The sequence below is a fragment of the Prionailurus bengalensis genome, chromosome C2, assembly GCF_016509475.1.
Source record: "Prionailurus bengalensis isolate Pbe53 chromosome C2, Fcat_Pben_1.1_paternal_pri, whole genome shotgun sequence".
In the NCBI taxonomy this organism is placed as follows: Eukaryota; Metazoa; Chordata; class Mammalia; order Carnivora; family Felidae; genus Prionailurus; species Prionailurus bengalensis.
The window spans coordinates 69328839-69353796 of record NC_057350.1 but is presented as its reverse complement, the minus strand read 5'-3'; the positions used below and the strand labels follow the sequence as shown (position 1 = coordinate 69353796).

Genomic DNA, 24958 nt, shown 5'->3' with positions numbered 1-24958 from the left:
CACAACCATTACATATGCTAAACTATTAAAGATTATTTTGGAGAAAATATCTTTGGGCCCTGTGGGGTTATCTGACTGAGGGGATGAGCATCTCCACTGTCCAGTGTTACTCCGGGAGGTGATAATGGATGGAAGAGCTCTTTGAAAAGTAGAGAGTCCTCTTCAAATGTGGGGTATTATTATTCTGCAACCACATTAAGCCTGCCTGCCATGGTTTCAGAGGAGAAGATTCTGACCCCATGTGGGTCCCTGTGAGCTTGGGAGAGCTGTTAGAAGTTGCCGTCACGGTGTGGGATGACCCACCCTCCTCCCCAGCGGAGTTTCAGCTCCTTCCTCTCTTCCCCCTAAACCTTTTGGAGAAACTCAGTGATCTCTTGCATTTCTTCCTTTGTGACTGTTTGAACCTGTAACTGTCACCAGTTGCTTCAGAGATCAGAAAGGCACAGGCGCTGTGTGGGTGATGTTCTGTGACTGTGCACGTGCGAGCGTCTGTAGCTAGGAGGCTGGGGAAGGAGGGGGATGGGGATACAGACCACGAACTGACTGCTGTGCATGTGCATGCATGTCTGCTCACGCGCACACACACACACACACACACACACACGTGTGTGTGTGTGTGTGTGTGTGTGTGTGTGTGTGTGTGTCTGTGGCTTGGGCTGACCAGGGCAATGGAGGAGGTGGACCTAAGGAAGCCTTTGTGTTGACTTTGAAAGGAGATCATTGCAGCTCTGTCCTGTTTATTCTTGGCTGGTGGCTGGCTTCCGTGGCCGTTTGCCTTTCTGATTCTGGGCCTTAATCACCCTTCTGACCTTGACGTCTGGCTCCTCAGGGAGGTACCCTGGATGCACACCCCCCCACTTTCCATAATGAGGCTGAGGGCTCGACTTGAGTGGTCAGCTCCCCTGAAATACAGGAATCCGATCCTTCCCTTTCAAGAACTATTCCTACTGCCCACTCACTCAGCTGCCCAGTGAGCCCCATTGCAAAGCCACCTCCTTGCTCTGGAGCTTGGCCCAGAGGCCTGTGTTGTGGGTCACTATAGCTGGCCCATGTGCGCTGCCTATAGCCACTCCCTGCCTGCTCGCTGGGATTCTGTGGAGGAGGACACACTTCCACCGCAGTGGCTGGGAGTTGCCACCAATTCCCCCCTGTCACCCACATTTCTGGACAGGAGAAATCTGGCCTTAGTGAACCCCAGGGTGGGGGGTTGGCTCTGAGTTTGGAGCCGAGTAGGGTCTGCTTGTCTTCCTAAAGTCTAATGTTTTTTTGCCAACTATATTTGCTAATTATTTTCAATTATGTTGCCTCCTCTGTGCAACAGGGCAGGGCTGTTTCGGGGGTGGGGGCAGAAGCCTCTGGGGGTGGGGTCAAGCAGGGCTTCTGGGCAGGGGGTCATCTTCCAGATCCCAGGGATGCCTCGATTCCTACGGAGAGGACTTCAGGAAGGGCACAGACCCAGTCGAGGAGCAAAACGACCAGCTTCTGTATTTGTGGGAATGTTCAGTGTTAATAATTCTATCTAAGTTTTGATCTAGAGCAAGAGAAGGAGGTCTGTGTGCTGTGGAACATGGAACAGCATGCTCATGTTTGTCTATAAAGAGGACACAGATGACGTATTAACCCCCATCACAGGAACCTGCTCAACCTCATGGAAGAGTTTTAAAAATCCGTGTAAAAGGCTTTCCTATGCTGATGGGCCCTGGCCACAAGTCACTCTGTGAGAAGGTGCAGCCGGTAGCAGAAGCAGGGCCGTGGCCCATGCCGGGCCAGGTCTTTTTTCTCCTAAGTGGTGTGGCTGCGGCTCCCACTTTGGTCCCAGCCAGAGACAGAATGTGAGTGTTGGGTAAGGCCAGGTGGGAGACTCCTGTGACTGTACCAGCCTCTTTGTGGGAGACTTCCTGTCCATGATGCCTGCCTGGTGCCTCAGTTAACTGTACCTGTCTTGTGTGTGGGGGGAGTCCAGCTCCTGGCTTGTTACTTCCCAGGAGGGCAGCCTGTGTTGGGATTGGAAATAGTTGGCTCCAGGAACTCTGACATGATTGTACCCATAAATCCTTTGGTGCTGTTACATAAGTTATGTTTTAGCATATCCTTCTTCCGTCTGTGCTTATCAGGTGGGGATGGCTAGCTAACAGAGGGCAGGCTCAGCATGATTTTTTCACCCAGACTCAAAACTTCATGGAGATAATTGGAAAGCCTTCCTTCTCCCCGCCCCCCCCCCCCCCCCCCCCCCCCCCCCCCCCCCAGCTTTTCTCAAGGCAATGTCCAGATGGAGGACAGGGAAGATCTCTCTTTACATACAATGTTGCAAGCGAAATCAGGATTTCTAGTTAATGGACTGTGCACCCCAGGTGTACCCGCATTTTGAGGCTGGCTGTTGGAAAACACCAGTAGGCTGTTTGGGTATGTTGATGGGCATACCCAGTTCATAGGAAGATTCAGGTCCCTTCTGAAATACTGTGGTTGATTCCAGAATTCAGAGGAGTGTGACCAGCTTGGTAAGGGGACTGGAAACCTTGACTTCTGAGAGAACATTTGAAAGGCTAGGGGATATTTAGCTGGGAGGACAGCAGGCTGTAGCAGGGTAAGAAAGCAGCTGGGCAAGACATTGTTGCTGGGACCCCTGTGGCCAGACATTATAAGAGAGACTGAATTTCTTTTTAGTTGCTCTCAAGGGCAAGGCTGTGACAAATGGGTGGAAACAATAGACACATTTCAGCTCCAGGTAGGAGATACCTTTCTAGCTTTTGGGATTGCAGCCATCAAACCACATGTCTCCTGGGGTAGGCAGCTGTGTAAGTGGAGGTTTTCACGTAGAGACTGGATGGCCTCAGCTAAGCTTGTTACTGAGGAAATGATTCTGCTTTCAGAGGTCCGGGGTGGGGTCCAAGAATGGATCTGTTTTTTAAACAGCTTGGATCTAGGTTTCAAAGTTCTTCAGGTGATCTTGACCAACTCCCAGGCTTGGGAACATTGGCCAAGAAATCTGCCCAGGTCACCCTCAACCCAAGGATGTTGTGGTTTCGTGCCTTGCATCAGCGTGACTATCTCCTAAAGTCTGTTAGGGTGTTCTGTCGTCCTGTCCGTCTCAGGCTCTGTTTGCAACAAGCGAAACTGTTACAGACCTGATGAGCCATTGGGAGACATTCAGGAGGGGCTGGGAGTATGTGCTGGTGTGAGGATGCAGATCTGGAAGGTGATGAGTAATGGTGAAACAGGGTGGGAGGAATGCCCCAAACCCAGACTCATATTCTCTTCCCAAACTTCCCCATCCCCTGCCTCCAGTTTGAGGCAAAGCAGGCTGGTGTGTGGGGGGGGGGGGGGGGGGGTGGTCAGCAGAAAGATGGACCTTGATTTGAGTCCTGGTTTATTCATTCCTTTGTCTGCTAGTGGATACGAAAAACACTGAGGACACTCCTGGTCCAGAGTGGATGTACAGAATGTGGAGAACGAGGAGATCAAGGGGGTGGGGCAACATAGCAAGAGGTAGGGAACTAGGAGATGATTTGAAGGAGGAGGAATAGGGCTTCAGGGAAGCAAGAAGAGATCCGAGCTCTGAGTATGAGGACAGGCCTGGAGGTGGGGGCAGGGATGCTCTCTGGGAACAATGGGATGTAGTTACCAGAAAAGGGGGAAAGACAAACAAACATGGGGATACAGTAGTGGCTTTATTCTTCAGGCCAGCCTCATGTGTCAGGGTGAAATCCTCCCACCTCCTCCTTGCTCTGAGTGGGTTATGAGCTGTTGCTTCTGGGCTTGAGGCTTCCTGACCTCACACTTGGGTGGTCCCCTCTCCCTTCCCCTTAGGAGTCTCGAGGCTTGATCCCACAGCTCACTGCGGTCCCAGTTGGCTTTTGGAAGGGGTCCTCAGAGACCTCAGGGACCTCAGTGCCCAGAACATAGTAGGTGCTCAGTGAGGGTTTGAATGAATGAATGAACGAATGAATGAATGGGTGGTGGGGTGGGTGGACGACTGCACACAGACTCTGCTGTGCCGAAGTGCTAGACCAACACCTCCACAGAAGGAAGCGATGCAGCTTGGCTTGGAAGCCTATTTTGGTGGATTGCAATCCTAAACTCTGAGCAGGGCTTCCAAAATCCCTCCTGCTGCAATTTAAAACGTGTGCCTTCTTGGAAACAGAGAGCTGTCGCCTGGCACTGCCGATACTATATCACTTCACAGATCTAAAAGCCATTATTAAGTCATTCTTTCAGCCTTCTCCCCATTCATTCGGAAAGCAACCATTTATTAGGTGCCTACTGTATACCAGGCACTGTGCGAGGCCATGGAAGTTCAAAGATAACCCAGCCTGGGTCCCAGCACCCAGGGCTGCTATTAGCCAATGGATGTTTCACCTACACACATTTGCTTCTGTGTCAGATGAGCTCTGGAAATACTGGCTTAAACAGAATTCTTTACTGTAGGACTTTAAAGCTTTGAACATGTTAATGGGCACTAAAATTTGCCAAGAGGAGGATATTGCGTGAATCCTTTATCAAGCATGTTTGACCCCTGAATCTGTTCGTTAAGGAGCATAACAAGGGTCATTAGTGTTTGTTGGAACTCACTTTAGGCTACACTGCTTCAGGGGGCTGGGAGCAGCCTAGAAATTTCTTAGGGATGGGCCTCTGGGATAGGCTTGGGTAAAGTAATCTAGACAGGGGCATTTATTTGGGGCCTTTCCTCCCTCAAGAAGGTTTCTCAGCCCGCACTGGCTGGCTGCCTGTTTTAAAGTCTCATTCCCCATCTGGGTCTGAAATCCTTTATGAAATGAAATGATGGAAGGCACCAGGGAGACGCCTCTTTTAATCTAGTTTTAGTTTCTTTTAGGGCCTTTTGCTGTCATTAGACATTGGATCAGGTTGGACTCCTAAATAATGACCTTTGGAGGGTCTGGGGTCCATCGAATGTCTTTCCAGACCTTTCACTTAAGGCACTGATTGCATTGGTGCCCACAGGGGAGTTAGCAGTGGGTCATTCCAGATCATCCTTCTCCAAATTTTCTTTGTTTCCTTCCCCCACTTCAACTCTCCCAGAGGAGGAAGCCCTTAAAGATTATTGATTATAAATCATGAGTTTGTACTGAGTGTTTACTGCATGCCTGACACTGAGCTCATCCCCTACATACATGACCTCATTGAATTATAATATCATCCCTGTGAGAAAGACATTCTTGTCCCCATTTCAAGGCTTAGAAAAGGAAATAAGAGAAGGTAAGTAATGTCCTCAATGTCACACAGCTAGTGAGCATAGCAGATGGTTCAGTGCCTGCCCATATTCCCTGGGCATGTACCTCTCCACCCTTGCCAGCTGTCAGGACCTGAGGGCTTTCTCCGGCCCTGAGCCTCTCTGCTGGCCCGTGGGGCAGGTCAGAAGTGTTGGGGGTTTCCACCTCCAGAGCAGCCCTCAGCCAATGATTATTGTGTGCTGGTGGATGAATATTCCAGCTCTGAAACGTGTGTTCTCCATTGGCTCCTTGTCCCAGGAAACAGTCAGCTCTAGTTGCCCACGGTGGGAATGGGCTTGATAGCTTTCCTTTTCTCTGGGTTTATTTCCCTTCCTCAGCTGTCTTCTCCATTCCCCTTCTAGTGTTTCTCGGGGTTACCTCTCATGTAAAACCACTTCTACTCAAATCTTTGTCTCAGGATCTTTTCCCATGAGGAATCCAGATTGAGAGATGAGAAGCAGGGAATCTAACCTAGGTTTGACTTGAACACCAGGGAGGGAGAGAGGCTGCTTACTGGGGCAAAAATGCATCAGGTGCAGGACTGCATGGCAGGCTCAGAACCTAGTCCTGCCTGGGTCCATCACTCTTATCTGATAACATTTGTCACAAGTAGAGTGGTTGCTGGAGTAGAGGAATGACGTGGAATATAAAAAAATTTTTAAAATATAGCTATAGAAATATACATGTAATTTATATATGATATACACTTCTATCTATCTCTATAACTATTTTTAAAATTTTTACTTCTTAAAAACGTATGGCTTTCTGTTTCCTAGACAGTGGGCTCAAACACTGGCCAAAAGACTTGCTTTTCCGTTTGATCAGCATTTGATAGATAACAAAGGACTTTACCATGTGTGATCTCCTTTGCTGCTCATGAGGGTTCCAAGGAGGTGATGGGTTAGGATGGGGCAGACGTGAGCTTTGGGGTCCAGAGGCCCAGGGGAAAACCCTGGTTATATGATCCTGGCTGAGCTGCTCTGCCTCTCCCAGTGTTTCCTTTCTGTTACCTGGGGATAATAGATTCCTGACTGACGGGATCTGATGTTTGGTGGCCAAAACAAGGTAATGCACTCATAGTTACAGACCTGTGATTGTGTTGGAGAGGGGGAAGTAGGGGTTCAGAGAGGTTAAGTGACCTCATTCAGGTTACACAGCTAGTTAGTTAGCTTAGGAGTTGCGATATAAATTTGGATCTCTGACTCCAAATCCAGTGCTCTTTTCTCAATTGGACCCGGCCCTGCATCTACTTGGTGGTGCGCGCAGGAGCTAGAGAAGGCACAGCTGTTCTCACGCGGTTGTCTTGGTTTGATTTTGGAATGCGTGGTGTTTTCTTTGTGATGGCTTGTCCTTCCTTCATGGTGTCTGGCTCAGATGGGCATTCAGTGAGTTGTCATTTCCTGAGCCTGCAATGCTGTGAAGGAAGGCGGCCCTGAAGTGTTCAGGGGGTGGCTGGGATCAGATGTTTACCAATGAAAAGCTCCTGAGTGGTTATGGATGTGTGAGTAGCACAGCTCGGGGGTGAGGCTGCCTTGTATCCACTATCCTGGTGGCGTCAGTGGAACAGTGGAGAGGAGGGAGGAGGCGCTGGGGACACATCAGGGTCACTTCTTGGTACATACACCCTGGAGGTCAGACCCAGGGTCTTTCTGGAGAGGAGCATCTAGTAGATGCGCAGGTTAGCGCTTACTAGCGTGTATCTTCAAAGCCCAGCTCCTCACAACCATCAACACCTTTCAAAGTACCCCGGACGTCCTGCTTCACATTCGCTTCTCTCCCTGTCCCTCCTGTCAAGAAGACTAAAGAAAAATGTTAACTCCTTCCTAAGTGCCACTTTTTGCTAAGTGGACTTTCAAGATTTTATTTTATTTTAAATCTTTATTTATTGAGAGAGAGAGAGGAAGGGGCAGAGAGAGAGGGAGAGAGAATCCCAAGCAGACTCTGTGCTGTCAGTGCAGAGCCTGACTCGGGGTTCAATCCCATGAACCATGAGATCACGACCCGGCTCAAAATCAAGACTCAGACACTTAACTGACTGAGCCACCCATGCACCCCTGTTTATTTATTTATTTTAAAGTAGGCTTCACGCCCAGCACAGAGCCCATCACGGGGCTTGAACTTATGATCCTGGGATCATGACCTGAGCTGAGATCAAGAGCCAGGTGGCTTAACTGACTGAGCCACCCGGGCACCCCAGGATTTTCAAGATTTTATTTTTACATCTTCTTTTGAAGGATGGGAAAGGTACTTATTTGCTTAGCCAAGTCCCCAGCCTTCCTCTGGCTAAGTCCCTTTTCCTGTAAACATTTCATTCACCCTGCTGCATGGGAGGGACCCGTCCGCCCCGGACTGGCTCTCAGTCAGTACTACCGGCAGGCAGTACCTTGGCCTTGACATCTCAGCTGAGGAGGCTGCCAAAGGAGCGGTGCCAGAGCTGAACCCCAGTGAGCAGGGCAGGCTTGTGCCCCTCCAGGGGCCCTGCCTTTGCAACACTGGACCCTGTGAATCTAAATTAGAAGCATCCTCTTCTTTTTCTCTATAACACTTATGCTGGTTTGCAATGTGTCTGGGCGTGTTCGCCTATCTTTCTACTTGACAGTCAGCTTTCTGAAGGCAGGGGTCTGTTTTAATACCTGAATACTTACTGACTGCTATTGACTTTCCGATTCCTACTTGCCCAGCATCGTGGGAAGAAGGCAGACAGTTCCCATTCTCAGGTCCCACAGGGATTTCTGACTTGGCCAAGAGGAGTCCTTCATGGTGCTCTCTCCCTGGATCGGGACGGGCTTGTCCTCCACTGGCAGGGGACCATGTGCCTGCGGTCGTGGCCTTAGGAAACACTGCTTTTCATCTGTAGCCTCTTCCCTCTCTTGGATTTCCCACTGGTCTCTCTGGTGATGTCAGGTGGGGCCCCTGCACCCATTTGCCCCCTGACCCCATCCTTGATCCCGTGTCTTCTTCTTATCTTTCCTCTGGTGTCTTTTCCTGCTTCCTGAGCCTTCCTCACTCTTCCTTTCCAGCTGTAACGTGTGGGGAAGACCCCAGAGACTCACCAGGAAGCAAGTATAACTGTAAGGGTAATAAATATGGGCATGGATAACTACACAAATTCCAAAAATTATTCTTCATTCCTTTGAGAGCAGTCCCATGAAATAGCAGTTCCCGTAACACGTTGTAAACTTCTTATAGCTGGTTGCCGTGCATTACAGTGCGTGTGTCAGCTCCTTGTTTCACCTCAAACTCCCAGGGCTAAGACTTCAGCTCTCTGGGTGGGTTAACCTCAAGTAACCCAACAGAGCTTAATATGTGGGAAGTGAAGACACATCTAGGACTTTTTACATAACTCTGGTATCCAGGCTTATCTGGGGGAAGGGAGGGTGGGCGGGGGGGGGGGTCGGTGCAGGGCATCCGCATCTTGTAATCCTCCTGGTGCGTCTGACATGCTCCAGGGCTCAGAACTACTGCCCTGAGTCTCCCTCCATCAGCACAGGGATCATGGGGATGACACTGAGTCTGATTTATGGCTATATTGAAAGGCGAGTTGTTTATATCGAAAGGGTTTATTGTGGTGATTCAGTAAAGAGTGATGGCCACTAAAAATTATTGCAGGCGTGTAATGGGAAGAGAACTTGGTTGGTGGTTGGTATATAAAATCTTGTCAGGCAAGGCTGTGGCTCGGTATATTTATGTTGCTCTTATCACCAGCAATTAGCCCCAAACACGGCTCGATAAATGGCTTAGCACAGTGCTAGAATAACTGCAAGAATATTTTAGATGATGATTACTACTCCATGTGCTCGACTGAGCCATCTTAGCAGGGCAGTGAATCTCACTCAACATCTGCGGACCTGCTTGCTACAAACAAGTGCCTTTTGATGGGTATTAACTCTTTTCTCTCTTTGTACCTGGTAATTCCCTTCTGAATGGGTGGAAATTGTGCCAACATGCGGCCTTAACACCCTCAGCAGTGTTTATTATCATTTTTGAGTCCCTCCAACTAGAATGTAAATGAGAACAGTGTCAGTAGTAGGTGCTCAATAAATATTTGTTAGGTGGGTGAATGAATGAATTTGCTCCAAGTTACACAGCAGGTAAATAGCAATGTTAGTCCAGCTCTGTTAACTACTGTTACTTTTTCTTTGACTCTTAAGTTCGTGAAAAGCAAGGAATGATATCGCTAGTGACTCCCTGTATGCATTTATTGTTATCAGTCGGTGTGGCAAGGACACCTTGAAGTTACTTGTTTTCGAGCACCTTTAGATTGGGGTGAGAAGCACAAGGATTCTGTGGCAGCCCTCGTGCCCTGGGGGCACCTAGAGAAAGACATGAAATTGGGGTCCATGGGAGGACTGAGAAGATTGCAAAGTGCCAGATGTGTGGGGTGGAGGCCTGGGAAGTATCCCAATCCAGGACAGAGAGATGTCCTTGGGTTAAACTGTATGCGAATGGCCACATGTGGATTACGATGTGGTCTTTTTTGGAAAGGGGTTATCTGGGGAGAGTTAATTTTGGATTTTGCTTTACATTTATTTTTAAAGTGGAATATTTCTCCGGCATTGGTGACAATGGCCTAGAAAAGCCAGTTAGTCACCATATGAGATCTTCCCCATGTGGGGTGCTGTTGCCCCTGCCTATTTCCCACCTGCCTTCTGCAGGATGGGTTTAAACCCTCTCCCTCTGAGGCCTCTGGGGAGATTTCACTGGCAAACAGTTCTCTATGGGGAACTCCTGCTGGGTCTGAAGTGGTGTCATTCTCTGCTTTGATCCTGGGGTGGAGGGGGCTGGTGACAGCTTATGGGGGTGACTGCTCTTGGCTTCTCCTTGGGAGAAGCAATGGCATCCAGGTGAGGCTGTGTCTACCTCTGTAGGACAGGTTCCAGCCTGCATTCTCCTGCAGTCTTTTTTTTTTTTTTTTCTTTCATTACCTTTGCTTGGTATCTTCTCCTGGAAGTAAAAGGGAAATCACCTTAAATCCAGATTTAAAGAACAGACCTGGTTTCTCTTAAGGGAACAAAAAGATGTGGACTGCCCCACCCCACTTCCCCTAAGGTCCTCTTTAGGTTCCACTGTGGACAGGAAGAGAGTATGTGGCCCCTGTGCTATGACGGCCCCCTCCCCACACCAGGCTGGCCCTGGAATGATGGGGGTGGGGGGCGCTTACTCATTTACCACAGGCGATGGAGATCTGCCAACTCTGAGACTTCCACTGGGTCTCCACCCCCCACACCCTTGTCATTAGCCTAATAGGCACAGCTTGTGCCTGGAGGGAGCAGGACAGTGGCTGCGAGCATGTGAGCTTGGGAGAACCCATAGGAGTTGGGTGCTGGTGTGGTTGTGGGGTGGGGTGGGTCATGCTCTTCCCAGTAGAGTGCAGAGGCTGGGAGCCTTGGGTTTCCCAGGAGCTGAGAAGCTACCAGGCTGGCCACACACAGGTAGAGCATGCCATCCTGCCGTCTCCCACTTGTTCCCCCCACCTTAGCCAGCCCCATCCCTCGGGTGGTCTTGGAGGAAGGTAGTTCTCTCTGCTGTTAAAGTAATTTGGTGACTCTGGGGACAAAGAAATGATACAGCCCTGGGTGGGGGGACTAAAAGTCACTCAGCAAATAGTGTACAGTTCTCAGACATTTCTTTCCTGCTTTACCCTCTGTCACGGGTCCCTGTCTGCCAGTCCCCCTGGTCAGTCTCCTTCCACCTCCTTGAACTCAGCATGTCCTAAACCAAAATTCATCATCATCCATAACTTGTCTTTATTTTTGTCATTGTCACCTCTCTCTTTGCCTGGGTTCTGGTGTTAGATGTTTGTGGGACCGTTCAGCAAGTATCTCCCATGTGTTAGGCCCTGGGAACCAGGATGAGTAAGCCGCAGACCCTGCCTCTGAGAGGAGACCTGTAAATAGCGTGTCTGGAGCACCAGGCTCTTTCTAAGCACTTGAGTTGTGTTAACTCACTTAATCCCCACAGCAGCACTACGACATAAGCGCTGACGTTGTTCCGCCCATTTTGCAGATGGGCACATTGAGATATAGGTTAGACCAGGCTGAACCGATGAACACGGCAACCTGGTCCCAAGTCTGGGCTCTTACTTGTCAAGTCCAGGAAGACGGTCAGGAACTCACACCCCCAAGGGCCCAGTAGGGCGCCAGCAGTTTTAGCAGCAGAGACGGTGCATGCCAGCTTCTTCCTGGTGGGAATGGGGAATGCTTGCAGCAGAGGGGAGGCTGGCTATTAGGTGGGACTAGGTTGGGAAGAATATAGACTTCTGGGCCAAGTTGTTTTTTTTTTTTTTTTCTTGAGGCAGTGGGGATCCCTGGAAGGTTCACATGCAGGAGAGGAAGTGGATGTGGCCCTGTGTGTGTTAAGAAAGGTGGTGTTAATGTTGGTGTATGGAGCTGAAGGGAAGCGCCTACAGGGAGAGGACGAGTGGGAGGTGAGTGGGGACCCTGCCGCCCTGTCATGTCCGTGAGACTGAAGACAGGGGGTAGCTGAGGGTCAGGGCCTTCAGACAAGATGGGGAGGGTCACAGGCAGCATCTGGGCATTTACCTATTAGTTTCTTCTTGCCTTGGTTACCAGTGGTGCCAAACTGGTTCCCTCATGCTCTCTACCCAGGACACCAGTTCTCTAGTCTCTGGGGAATGAGATATCACCTCCTTCCAGGGGAGACCTGGGATGGATCCCAGGGGCCCTCCTCTTTACCTTTTCTTGGGCTTTAAATATCCCATGTCAGTCTCTTCCCTTCAAATCCCTAGGGCTCAGCCTTTATCCGGATGTTAGGTACCCAAACATTCAACCTCCTAGCCTCTCCTCCCTCTAAAGCTCCCAGCCAGCCCTGTCAGGTGCCCAGAGACCTCATGCCTCAGAGAACTTTACTCTTCTCTGGGGCCCGGTATCCTGGCCACCCGGACCCCCAGCAGAGCTCCTGGTGCTTCGCAGGCCCTATATGCCACCTTCCACCTACTGTTCTTTCTCAGAGGCCACCTGACAGAGTGCAGAGTGAACCTCCTTGTTCATTGCCTGCCTCTCCCCGCCCGCTGAGAGTGTCCAGTTCCTGAGGCGGGGCCTTGTCATGCTCACGACTGTGTGTCCTATGCCTCCACTGTTCAAATCCCAACTCTGCCGTGCCCCAGCTGTGTCTCCTTAGCAGGTTTCTCCTCTTTCTGAGCCTGTTTTGCAGAAGATGGAATATAGTAAGAATGGTTACCCCTGAGGGTTGTGTTGAACACTGTATGTGATGATATATACAAAGCACTTTGCACAGGGACTGCCAAGGAAAATGCCCTGAACGAATGATCTGTGGTCTGTCCTGGCTGCGTATCGTTTGCACTTGTAAATTCCCACACATTACAGGAGAGCCCAGTGTTTCTGCCACATGCCTGTGTGTTTGGATGGTAGTACACAGGGTAGAAGAAAATTGCGTTACCTCCAAAAGGAAGGCTAAGTGGAGGAAGGGCTAGGCCCTGGGTCCTGGTTTTTATCGCACCCTTGCCCCATCCTTATTCTGTCTGGTGGCTACCAAATGCCTAGTGCAGACCCACTAGGAGCAAGGCAGCCTCCAGAACTGACTGAGACCAGCCTGGGAGCTGGCACAGGACTTCCTGGGTGAGTGTGAACTGGGGCGTGGGCAGAGCCAGGTCCCCCTGAATTCAGAGGTGACTGTAGCTGAGGGAGGCTGCAAGGAGGTCAGGACTGTGACTCGCATCTCTCTGAGGACTGTTCTAGAGAGGCCGGTAAATAAACTGAGAGTGGTTTTTAAAGAGTAGAAGCCACTGGGGAAGAGAGGGACACACATCTGCTTCTCCCAGATGTGCTTCTTTCTGTAACTTCATTAAGACATGTACTCATGCAGCAAAGGACAACAAAACCGCCCACGGGCCAGCAGAGGCCTCAGCATGGAGAGTGCTCTGGGTTGGTGAGGACTGTTGGGGAGAAGGCCTGAGAGAAGCCAAATGAGACACTCGAGGGATCTGGCCTGAGGGCGAGTGACAGCCAGGACATTGAATCACATCCCTTGCCCCTAAGTGAGTGTCCAGGTGGGGTAGGGCCCAGGCCTGGGCAAGAGATTGGTGATGAAGTCCAGAACATTCCCCCAGCTGGTTAGACCTTGCAGGGGGGGCAGAGGGGGGGTACGCAGGGCTGGCCAGCTGGGTGGACTGTTGGAGGACTGCTGGGAAGTGGCCTGCCGGCTTCCTGCCTGTTCATAGACTCGTGTGCCCCAGACTGGGCCCCTTCCCTCCAGTCCTGCTACCCTAACACTGTGCAAGGGGCCCCCTGTGCCTGGGCTGCACTCAGGATGCCTGGGGAGGGGCTGTGCCAGCACCAGAAACCACAACAGACCCTGACCCTGGCTAATGGAGGCGGTCTTGAAATGGACCTTTTTTCTTTTTGGCTAAATTAACATTTGGCATTTCAGGGTGCTGGCCCCATGCCCGGCTGCTCTGGCCTTCTGCCTGTCAGCTCCTTTGAGGCTATTTTTGCCATTCACTTATTTATTAACTATTATTGCTCCCCAGGACAGACGGGCACACACACACAGACATGCATGTGCGTGCACGTACACATGCCCTCCAACCCAGAGCCCACTGGAAAAGCTAACCTGCACCCACCAGGTGGAACATGGTGTGCAGAAGGGGGAAAGGATCAAAAGGATGGTCGCTGGGTTGGGGTAGAGGAAGGGCTGATGGGAGGCAGGGGCCTCCCTAAGCTCATCATTCCCCAGAAATGCCTTCCACCCACCAAAGCATCTCTGTTCCTTTTCTCTCGCCTTCAGGGGTGTTCAGTCCCAGGAAGGGCTCATGTGGGAGAAGACTGTGGGTCTTGCCTGAACCATCTTTCCAGAGAGATAAGCAGGGGGCCTGGGAGGACTAAGGGCCCCCTTGCTAGGACTTCTCTGTCCAGCTCCACCAAGCCCCCAACTTCCAGAGGAGGGAAACTTGGCACCTGCCTTCAGAGAGCTTGCGGCCTGGTGGGGACGATGCTGGGCTGTGCTGGTGAGATGAACAGTCCTCAGGCCTACCACCTGATAACAAAGTGCATCAGAAGGAACAGGCTGGAATTGAGGGGTGGTGTGCACACAGGTGTCTACCATTTGATTCCTCTGACAGCAGGTTGCTAGCAGCAGAACGGAGCCCCAAACCACACAGACCTGTAAGACTGTCCTAGGTGCAGGGCACTGCCTGTGGTACAAGGGCACCTAGAGCACCATGCAATAATCCCCACCCTTGCTTCCAGTCTCTTTGTTTCGGGACCAGCCTATCTGCTCTGAGCCTGGGGCCCCAGCCATGTTTCCCTCCATGGCTCCGGGGGAGCCAGGGGGAGAACAGAATGAACAGCAGGGACCTTCTGCCTGAGGCTGTCTGGGCCTTGTCCTGGGCCTTGGCTTATACTTGTGAGAAATGGGAATGACGTTCCTGCCACAGCAGGGAGTGAGGACATCAGGACCCATAAGTGATGGTGACCAGGCCCGAGTCCTGGGCTAGCTCCCTGTTTTCTCCCACCCAGCTGGCCAGCCCCACCCTTCCCTTCGTAGGGCATGTGGCATCTAATTTCCTCATTCCCCTGGGCCCTTCTCTGCCTCAAGAAGACACTGCCTTCCTGAGACTGGATACTTACTGCAGAGAGACTGCCAGCTGGGGGATTTTCTGCCTTGGGACCCAGTGCCAGCCCTTCTCAGGATGGCATCAGGGAACTCCCTAAGAGCAGGGGGCTTGCCCCTTCCATCAGACTGGGAGCTGAGGGCACGGGCTGCATCTCCCCCATCAAGACTAGGAGCTCCTGAGGACAATGACCATGCATCTCCTATCAGACTAGAAGCTCCCTGAGGTCAGGGGCTGAGTCTGTCCCCGCCAGATTGGGAACTCCCTGAGGACAGGAGATGTTAGCATCCCCATCAGACTGGGAGCTCCCTGAGGATGGAATCAGACTTCTTCTTCCCCACTTCAGGACCCAGTTTCTGGTTGTGGGACACAAAGGTACCCAGTCCTTAGTACCTGGAAAATCTGGAAAGAGGATGGAATGCTGGAGGCTCCACAGCTGTAGCCAGGGATGCTGGACGAGGAGAAATTTCTCACCTTTCTGTAGGAAGTCAGAGCCAAGAATTACATCCCCTTACAGAAGCTTCCCTCCGCTTTTCTTTCTCCTCGGTGGTGGGGTAGGGATGGGTTTTACAGGCAGGGTAGGGGGTGGCCAGGATTTCACAAGTATGATAGCAATTGAGCACTAAGTGTTTGTGCTAAGCTCAGGGTGTGAGTGAGGGAGGTAGGTGCAGGTGTGGGATGGGTGGGCAGTCAGGAAGGGGGCTGGCCTGGTGCCTCTGGTGGGCAAGACTAAGTGCCCTCTTGAGCTGCTGCCTCACATGATCTACTCCTGAGCCCAAGGCTGGGGCAGCCCTGGTAACTGTCCTCTCCGTGTCCTCAAACTCAACCCTGGTGCTTCTCCTCAGGAGGGACATTTGGGAGGTCCTCTCTGCTCTGTGCATCCAGATTATGCCAGGCTCTTGTCATACTGTGATCTATGTGTGTCTGTATCTTTCTCCCCTACTTGAGAAGGGACTGTCTCATTAATTTATTTGCTTGTCTCTCTCCTAGAATGGCCACAGCCCTTGGACTCTTCTGGAGTACGATGGCTTCTAAGGGCTCTCAGTAGCATGAGGGGGCACTCATTGAGAAGGGGTTCAAGCTTGCTGCCGGAGGGTCTGGCAGGGAAACGATTGTCATATGGTCTGGTCGTCCTGGTAGGGGCTACAGGAGAGGGGGGTTTGCAGCTCCCCCAATCATGAGCTGAGCTCACTGCCCTTGGCCTGTAGTTATGACTCTGTTGCTGTGTGGCTTAATGGCAGGTGCTTGGGCTTTACAGACAGGCAGCTCTGGATTTGAAACCCACCTCTGCCACCTACCTGTATACAAGTTACTTTGGAAGAGTGACCACAATGCCTGACCCTCAGGGTCCGCATCTGATCACATGGGGCTGTTGCTATCTACTCCACAGCCGTGGCTCAGGATTTGTGCACTAATCTGTGTAAAGCACTCTGACCTTCCCCGCTGGTCATGGAAATGCCATGGATAGGCCGAGAGGAGGAGTTCAGTCAATTAAATGTTTTTTCCTGGTCTTGTGTGTTTTAACTTCCGGCTGCTTTAGCTACTCATCTAAATCTTGTCTCAGCTTTGGTGCCACTTTGCTGAGAGAAGGGGAGAAAGTGTGGCCATATTAGGAGCTGAGCAGAACCCTTTGAGGGCCCCTTTCTGCCCAGGAGGAAGCTGGCAGTCCCCGTGCCTGCACACAGTTCTGCCTCCCAGGCAAGACTGCATTATTATGAGCTAATGTCTGTGCTGTCTCTGGAGTGGCCAGGGAAGAAACATCGAGTAATATGATTACTACAACAGTAATAATAACAGCAACAACACCAACAAGCACATGTAATTATGGAGAAGGCCAACATTTGAGGGCCTGGCTCCAGGCCAGAGCTGTGGTTAGTGCACGAGGGGTGGCCATGGGGCTTGAAGGCAACGGCTTTCAGGTTTTTCATACTCACATCTCCCTCACACAGTCTTCCCCCATTAAATACAAAGCCTCTGGACAAATCAGTAAGTCTCTTCCACGATAGCATAGCAGTTGGGTTTGATGTGGTATGATTTTGTGCTCATCCCAGAGTAGGTAAGGAGGTCCCACAAAGGGACTCAGCAGGCTCCATCTGTCCTGTGCACCCCCTGCCCGCTGCTCTCCACTTGCCCACTCAGAACGCCCCCTACCAAGACATCGCCCACTGTAGACTTGTGCCCACTCTTGGGTGGCAGTTTGAGTCTGAGAGCAGGGGGCAGTTGGCCAGTGGGAACTCTTTCCATAGTTCAGGCCAATGGCCAGTGTGGACCACACCCAGGCCCTGGATTTAGGAGTCGGTGTCATAGTGACATGCTCACATCACAGGATATGATTATTGTAGTGCAGTAGCTAAGGACTGCCTAGGTTGTAATTCTGGCTTTGTCATGCATCAGCTGTAAGATCTTGGGTAAGTTCCTTAACCTCTCAGAGCCTCAGCTTTCTCATCAGAAAGGAGAAATAATAAAAGTAACTTCATAGCGGTGTTATCCATGCTAATGATAGTATGTGGCACATGGTAAGCCCATGAGGGTCAGTTCTTTTATAGTTATTATTATTTTGGTAGGGACAATAAAATACCTTCAACAGCTCCCACCTGTGGGTTCTGTTATATGTTGAGTTGTATTTTCCAAAAAGATGCTGAAGTTCTAACTCAGTACCTATGACCTCATTTGGAAATAAGGTCAAGTTAGATGAAGCCATTAGGAAGGACACTAACCCAATATGACTGGTTTCCTTATAAAAAAAAAGGGGGGGAAATTTGGACCAAGAGATAGACATTCATTGGAGGAAGATGGCCTGAAGACACAGAAAATGCCATCTACAAGCCCAGGAATGCCACGGTTACCTGAAGCTAGGAGGGAGGCCTGGAAGAGATTCTCCCTCATAGTCCAGAGGAACCCTGGGCTGACACCTTGATTTTGGACTTCTGGGCTCAGGACTATGAGACAATAATTTCTGTTGTTGAGCCTTCGGTTTGTGGTGCTTTGTTAGAGCAGAGCCCCAGGAAACGAATGCAGGATCTGAGGAGGGTATGGCCCATTGACCCCCACTGCCACCCTGAGCTACCTGCCACCCTCAGGGGAGAAGAATGGGGTTGGCACTGAGAAGACAGGTTTGGCTGGCCTCTAGTACCTGGAATCTGTGTCAGATGGCCCAGGCTCTTGGCCTGCAGGTGAACAGAGTTGGAAACATTTGTAGGGCCTGAGACACAAATAGCCCACCCCTCACTTCCCACCCTGTCTTCCTGCCTCTCTCCTCTGCTTCTTAGAGCACTCCCCACCTCACCCCTGCTCCAGGCAGGAGGAAATGGAGAAGGGAGGTCATAAATCCCCAGAGAGGGCAAGCCAAGGTAAGATTTGGGCCTGAACATCTCTGCCCCTCTCCCCGCCTGTCTCCTAGAGACTTAAATCTGTTCTCTAGGCGGGAAATGGCTTGCCTGTCTGGGATGTATCTGTATGTCTGTGCGTGTGTGTGAGTGTGTGTATAAAGAATGTCCCTCATTAAGCTGCTGTGGGCCTCGTGACCATGACTCATAAACGTACAATCAAGCTGCACTGGACAGAGGAGACCTGTCCCCGGAGTGGGTGATGCTGGCTTCCGATGCAGCAGCCAGCGCCAAGGCCCTCCACGGCCCACCTTGGCAGCCCGCCCCTGTCTTCTCCCTTCAGAGAACGGGTTGTTCAGTGTCACTTGAGGGAACAGATAGGTCTTAAGTGCCTCTGTCTGCAGGGTGTGGGGATCCAGCGATGAGGAAGGTGCTGGCCTTATCACTGGGAGCTTGTCATTTGTGCAGGATGGAGGGGTGGGTAGTGTGTAAGGCAAGCACACAAATCTAAGGAGAATAAGATAAAGGAGCATGGAGAAGTGCAGGTTGAGAGTCAGGAGTGGGGAGAGGGTCTGGGGAGGAGGAAAAGTTGGGGATGTCGGGGCGGGGTGAGCCCATGGGGCCTTCATGAAGGCGGCTCTGGAGCCCCGACATTGCTGCCGGGGGAAATGCAGAAGCAAAGTCCTGGAAGCAGGAGTGTGCAGGGTGTGTCTGGGCACACGGAGTCTTCCTGGTGATCCAAGTGCAGAGTCCTCCCTGGGGCAGGTGGGAGAGAAGGCAGAAAATGTAACCCATTACGGCCTCAGATGCTGGCGGTGGAGGTCTGTGTAATATCGCTGTAAGAGGAGATCTTTTGAGGGCAAGAGTGCATGGTTCAGGCTGTACTTTAGAGGGGAGTTGGACAGGGAGAGTTTGTGGTTTGGGGAGAATGCAGCCCTGGAAAGAGGCTGAAGCAGGTCTGGGAGGCGAGTGGGGAGCACAGTGGAAGTGGGAAGAAAGGGTGAAGGGAGACACATTTCTCTGGGCAATTGAAGATTTGGCAAGCGAGGAAGAGGAGGCATGGAAGATGAGCCAGGGTAAAGGAATAGTGCTGCCATTCAAAGGGAGGTGGGTGGGCCGTGGCTCCCTGGCTTGTGGCATGTGGAGGGAAGGGGCCGGTGTGCTTGGGGTCAGAACTGGAGCCTCTGATGTGATGAGAGGAATCATCATGGGGCTAGGGAGATGCAGAGCCCTCTCCGGGGAACCTGGGATGGTGGTGACATGGGATCCTTGGGTGAACATGTGCCATTTGCCGTCTCAGGACGAGCGGCCAGGGTGGGTCTCAGCTCCTGGGGCCCCGGGTGCTTTGTAGCTCAGACCTGCCAAGGGGTGCCGTGGCCAGGGCTCCCAAGGGAGATGAGTCTGCTCTGATTCCTGCAGTGGCTGTGTCCTTGCCCACAAAAGAGTTGGTAGCCATGGCTGGGTCCAGGGTCTTCCTGTGCTGGAGAACCACTCTGGGTCTTTATCCAGCACATTTCTGGCCTCTCAAGCTGTCTTACCTGGCAAGACTTCATTTAGATCGTTTTCTGTGCTTCACTATGTAGGTTTCTGAAATGTCAGAGGTTGCAAGAACGTTAGCTGCCATAGCCAATTCTTATTTTTAGTGGCATGAATGGATGCCCAGGCAGGCGAGGTGACCACCCAAAGTCACGGGGCTAGTCAGGGCTGGTTTAGCCCTTTCTTAAGGGATTGGGATTTAGACCTGTCTTCTGAATGGAGATACTGTCCTCTTTCCTATGTGTGGGTTTCCGGCCTCTTCAAAGTCAGGAGCTACATGTCTATCCCTGCCACTCAGCCAAGTGGACATTAACAAAAATTTGTCACCTGAATAAAAAGAAGTACAGTGTCTAGCACATGCAAATATTTATTCAGTTGGGGAGTGGCAGGTGCAAGGGCTTAAGGAAGTGTCCTCTCTGGGGGGCTGGCTGTCAAGGGCCTGTGAGAGAGGAGGGCTCACCGGCTTTGGCCATGGGGCGATTGTTTCCATCACTGCCTTGTTGAGGAGCCCAGGAAGGGGGCGGAGGAGGAGAGGGTGGGGGCCTCTCACTGGTAACGATTCCTTTTCTTCCCTGGACATGCTAACTCTGTGCACTTTTGTTGCCTCCTGCAAGGAGGTCAAGGCATGTGTGGGGTGAGGAAGGGGGAGGAACCCTGTACCTTTGGGGATGCTAGGCAGTCAGAGGTGCTTGAGGCAGACATGTCTACTTACTGGGTCAGACAGAGCTGCAGTGCACTCTTGGCTCTCCTCTCTCTGAGGGGAAGGATTAGTCAGTTTGGGCTGCCGTAACAAAATACCACAGACTTGGTGGTTTAAACAACAGACATCTATTTTGTCACAGTTCTAGCGGCTGGAAGTCCAAGATCAAGGTGCCAGCAGATGCAATTTCTGGTGAGAACTGCCTTCCTGGCTAGCAGACGGCTGCCTTCTTGCTGGGTTCTCACATGGCCTTTTCTCTGCGCATGAGCTTTTGAGAGGGAGAGAGAGAGAGAGAGAGAGAGAGAGAGAAGACTCTGGTGTCTCTTCCTCTACTTAGAATACCAGCCCTTACTGGATGAGGGCCCCACCCTATGACCTCCTCTAACTTTTTAATGTTTATTTATTTATTTATTTGAGAGAGAGAGAGCACAAGTGGGAGGGGCAGAGAGAGAGAGAGAGAGAGAGAGAGAGAGAGAGAGAGAGAGATTGAGAGAGAGAATCCCATGCAGGCTCTGCACTGTTAGCTCAGAGCCCAGTGCAGGGCTCTGTCCCACGAACCGTGAGATCATGATCTGAGCCAAAATCAAGAGCCAGATGCTTAACCGACTGAGCCACCCAGGCACCCCGCCTTGTGACCTCCTTTAATCTCAGTTACCTCCCAAGATCCCATCTCCAAATATAGTCACACTGGGGTTAGGGCTTTAGCCCAGCAATTTTGGAGGATATGTTCAGTCCATAACATAGAGGGTTTGCGAATAACAGCTGTAGGTTTGTATCTTCCCCAGTATCAGGGTGCCCTCTCTGTGGTGTGAAAGTCTTGTCTTGTAGGAAATTTGCTCAAAATCTTGAAGTCTCTACAAATTTCTGTGAACAAATTGTCACATTCCATCATTTACCTCAGATGAGGGTCAGAGTCCGAGTGTCCCTTGTACCTTAGAGCTTCTTCCTCTCCCGTCAGGTCAGGGCCAGGGAAGGCCTTTGGGAGGTCTGTGAGGCTGTCCCTCTGCGGGGCAGCCTGGTGTCTTCCCCAACTCAATTGGACAAAATGTTCTAGTTCTGAAAGTTCCAGAGAAAGAGGGACGCCTGGGTGGCTCAGTCAGTCGAGCGTCCGACTCTTGACTTTAGCTTGGGTCTGAGCCTCATGCTGGGATCCGTGCTGAGCACAGAGCCTGCTTGGGATTCTCTCTCTCCCTCTCTCCCTCCCCCTCTCCACTGGAGCAGGCATGTGCATGTGCACACTCTCTCACACACACACACACACACACTCTCTCTCTCTCAAAATAAATAAACTTTAAAAATAAATAAAAGTTCCAGAAAAGGAGATTCATGCCATTAGCCCCTTCTAGGGAAGAGTCTGGAAATGAGTCCTGAAGAATGAAATCTCAGAAAGAGAGCTGTTGGGGTGAGGGTGACCTGTCCATCAAGATAGCAGGTCCTGGAGGAGAATGCCACCCCCCGTGGGACGTCGTCATCCCTGACAGCCCCTCCTGCACCATCTCTTCTTTCCTCTTGTCCCTCCGTCTCCCTTTCCCAGTACCCTCCCTGCACACCTCATGTAGTTTCTGCATTATACCTCCCTGCCCCTGGGTGGGTCCTTCGTCTTAGATTTTTTTAATATGCAACATTTCAAAGTAGAGGGGATAGTGAACTCCCATATACATACCCATCATTTATGCAGCAACTGTCATGGTTTTTACCACATTTATTTTATTTATCCTCCCCCCCGCCCCGCCTTTGCTGAAGTATGTTAAAGCAAATTCCAGCCATCGTGTCAGTTTCTTTCTATATACTGAGTATGTATTTTGGAAAAAAAGAAGAGACCTGCACCTGAACTTGACCTCTGCCTCTGTGCCCTCCTGGGTCAGTCACTAATGCCCTCGATGCTGTTTCTTCACTGTGATTTCTTCCCAAGGGTATGGTGTTAAGGTAAAATAAAGGAGCGCTTAAAAAGAAGATCGGTGTAGTAAGAAGGTGCACCAGGTTATACCCGGAGGCTTGGGTTTTGTAATTAAACTGCATTCTCCCTGGTTGGAGCTCCTCCCTAAAGCCACGAAGGCTCTGTGGGACATGCTGCCCCCTCTCCCTGGTCGCAGGAAAAGTAATCATTTTCTAAATGGTCCCCCAGACGCTGAAGAGTGGCTCATTAGTCCTCCCAGGGGCCGCTGTCACCCCCGGGAGGACAAATGGCCCAGCTTGGAAAGAATCTGGGTCATTTTATCTTGCACCATGAAGACCTCCCCAGGGTTCTGATGAGAAGTGCTGTGACCATGACCACAAGACTACAGGTGCACTGGCATCTGGCATGGAGGTGTGCTCGGCTGGGGTGGGGCCGGGTGGGGGGGTGGTGGTGGGGAGGCTGGCTCAGGCTCTGTCCAAGTGTGGTTCCATGCTGTCTCCCCGTCCCCAGCTGAGCCACGGGAAGCGTAATGATTCTGTCTCATTCCTCTCTAACAAATGAATTTCTCGCTCTCTTGGCACACTAAGCCATGTTTACAGAAAATATCAGTCTAGAATAAACAGTTCCTGTCAGACCCCAGGGCCAGTGGGGACTGTGGCGGAACCCGTGGGTCTCCTCCCCAGTCACTAGAAGGGGCTTCAGTCCCTGCTGTGGCTCACCTCTGGGCTCTTCTCTCTGGGGGGTCCTAGAGGCTGATGTAGCAGTAGCTTTGGAGTTAGACAGCCTTACACCCAAATCCTGCTTCCTGCCTTGACTGCCTGTGCGCCTGCAGGCAGGGTCACTTAGCTCCACAGAACCTCAGCTTCCTCATCTGTAAGTCCTCAGAAGGGTGGCTTTAAAGAGGAGTTGTCAGGCCAAGCACCTAGCTCAGAACCGGTACTCAGAAATGTCGCCTTTTCTCTCTCCTGACTTGGAGCTCCCGTGTCCCCCTGGCATCACTTCTGGACACAGGGAACATTGACAAAACAAATCATTGTTGGTACAGTTTCTGAGGAGCATTTCCCATATTATTTCATTGGGATGTCAATGATGTATTTATTGTCATCCTCATTTTACAGATTAGAAAAATGAGGCTCAGAGAAGTTAAGAAGATTTTACGCAGTTGCACAGTAAGTGTGGAGGTGGGGCTGGGGTGAGGCACCAGCTAGTGGGTGAGATCTGTGCGGAGTGGAGAGGGCTGGGGATAGATGAGATATGGTACAAGCCTTTGAAGATTCAGTGTCCCCACAAAGTCATTCTTCACTCACCCATCTAGGTAGGTCCCCCAGTAGTTTAAATTTTTTTAATGTTTATTTATTTTTGAGAGAGAGAGAGAGAGAGAGAGAGAGACAGAGCCTGAGCAGGGGAGGAGCAGAGAGAGAGGGAGACACAATCCGAAACAGGCTCCAGGCTCTGAGCTGTCAGCAAGCACCAATGCGGGGCTCGAACTCACAAACTGTGAGATCATGACCTAAGCCGAAGTCAGATGCTTAACTGACTGAGCCGCCCAGGTGCCCCTGTCCCCCAGTAGTTTATATGCCTTTAGCTCACAACATACTACCTAGACCACCTTTTCAATCCCTCTCTCCTTTCCCCCCTGAGTTTCATTTTATTTGAATTGGAGCTGGCAGGCACCTTTGAGGTCACTCCCTTATCTCTGAGAATGAGGCTAAGTGCACAGAGGTGAAGTGACCTGCCCAGGGGCACCCAGTCCACAGTGAGACTGGAACATGACTCCCAGGCATTGCTCTGTTCACGGCACAACCCTGCCCCGTACTTGGTCCCCCTCAATCTTTGCTGCTGTATACTCCTTCAAGGCAGACACCGGGGCTTTTGTGTCTTGGACTCAGTGCCATCAGGTTCAATAAATGCTTGTTGAACAAATCAAAGGGAAAGTGAACCACTGCCTCTCTTTGTCTTTTCTGAAGATAGAACATGAAATGCCTCAAGTTGCAGCCAGAGGGATTTGGGTTAGACTGACAGTAAGGTCAGGCAGATCAGCTTCCTGTGGTGGCCCTGCTGCCCCGAGTCTCTGGAGGCTGTGTAATCACTTGTCCCCTCTGGTGAAAGCCACACTGGTTTAGGATGTGGGTGGGGTGTGGTGGATATGCTGCAGGTCTGAACCCACTTCAGGCCTCAGGTTTCTCAGGGGAGGCCCTCCCCAAGTGCATTTTTCTATGGTTCAACTCCAGAAATTCTGTCTGGGAGGGAACATCTCCCTCCCTCCTCAGGCTGAGATCAGAGGCCTCCCAGAAATGGACATCCTTCCTTGGGCCCCAGCCCACCCATGGGCCTGAGCTCAGAGCTCAGAGATCTCGTCAGGGACGGGAAGTGCTCCTGCCTGCCTGAGATTAGGGTTCGGGGAAGTGTTTCGTGTTTCAGGCAAACTCAGTGCTTACCTTCAGAAAGGTCGCTACTTAAGAAAACACTACTTAAGCAAACAGCCTGGCAGGGTCTGTAGCTCCTCTCCTGCAAACCAGCAGCATTTCCAAGATGAAAATGGGAAAACAGAGCAGGAGAGAAAGGCTCTTCGTCTCCTGGATGAGCCTGTGTTGTGTAGCCTGTGACTGCTTCTACTGCTGGTGATGTCTCCAGGGCCTCTGTTACTTCTTACAAATCTCAATTTAGCCAGGAAGCAAA

At 51.2% G+C, this 24958-nt stretch overlaps 1 protein-coding gene and 1 long non-coding RNA gene across 4 annotated transcripts in view; one reads left to right on the top strand and one right to left on the bottom strand.

The window, feature by feature from the left end:
* ADCY5 (adenylate cyclase 5) overlaps positions 1-24958 on the top strand; it is a 147700-nt gene that overhangs the window by 5280 nt on the left and 117462 nt on the right. The window lies entirely within an intron of this gene.
* LOC122491523 lies at positions 9410-18700 on the bottom strand. Of its 3 annotated transcripts, none has more exons than XR_006299373.1 (3): positions 16755-18698; positions 15214-15298; positions 9410-10172 (listed from the first exon to the last, which is right to left on the bottom strand). It is a non-coding gene; the product is annotated as an uncharacterized LOC122491523 (long non-coding RNA). The 3 variants fall into 3 exon arrangements; XR_006299374.1 differs by lacking the exon at positions 9410-10172 and adding an exon at positions 11447-11574; XR_006299375.1 differs by lacking the exon at positions 9410-10172 and adding an exon at positions 12188-12390 and having other exon boundaries at positions 16755-18700.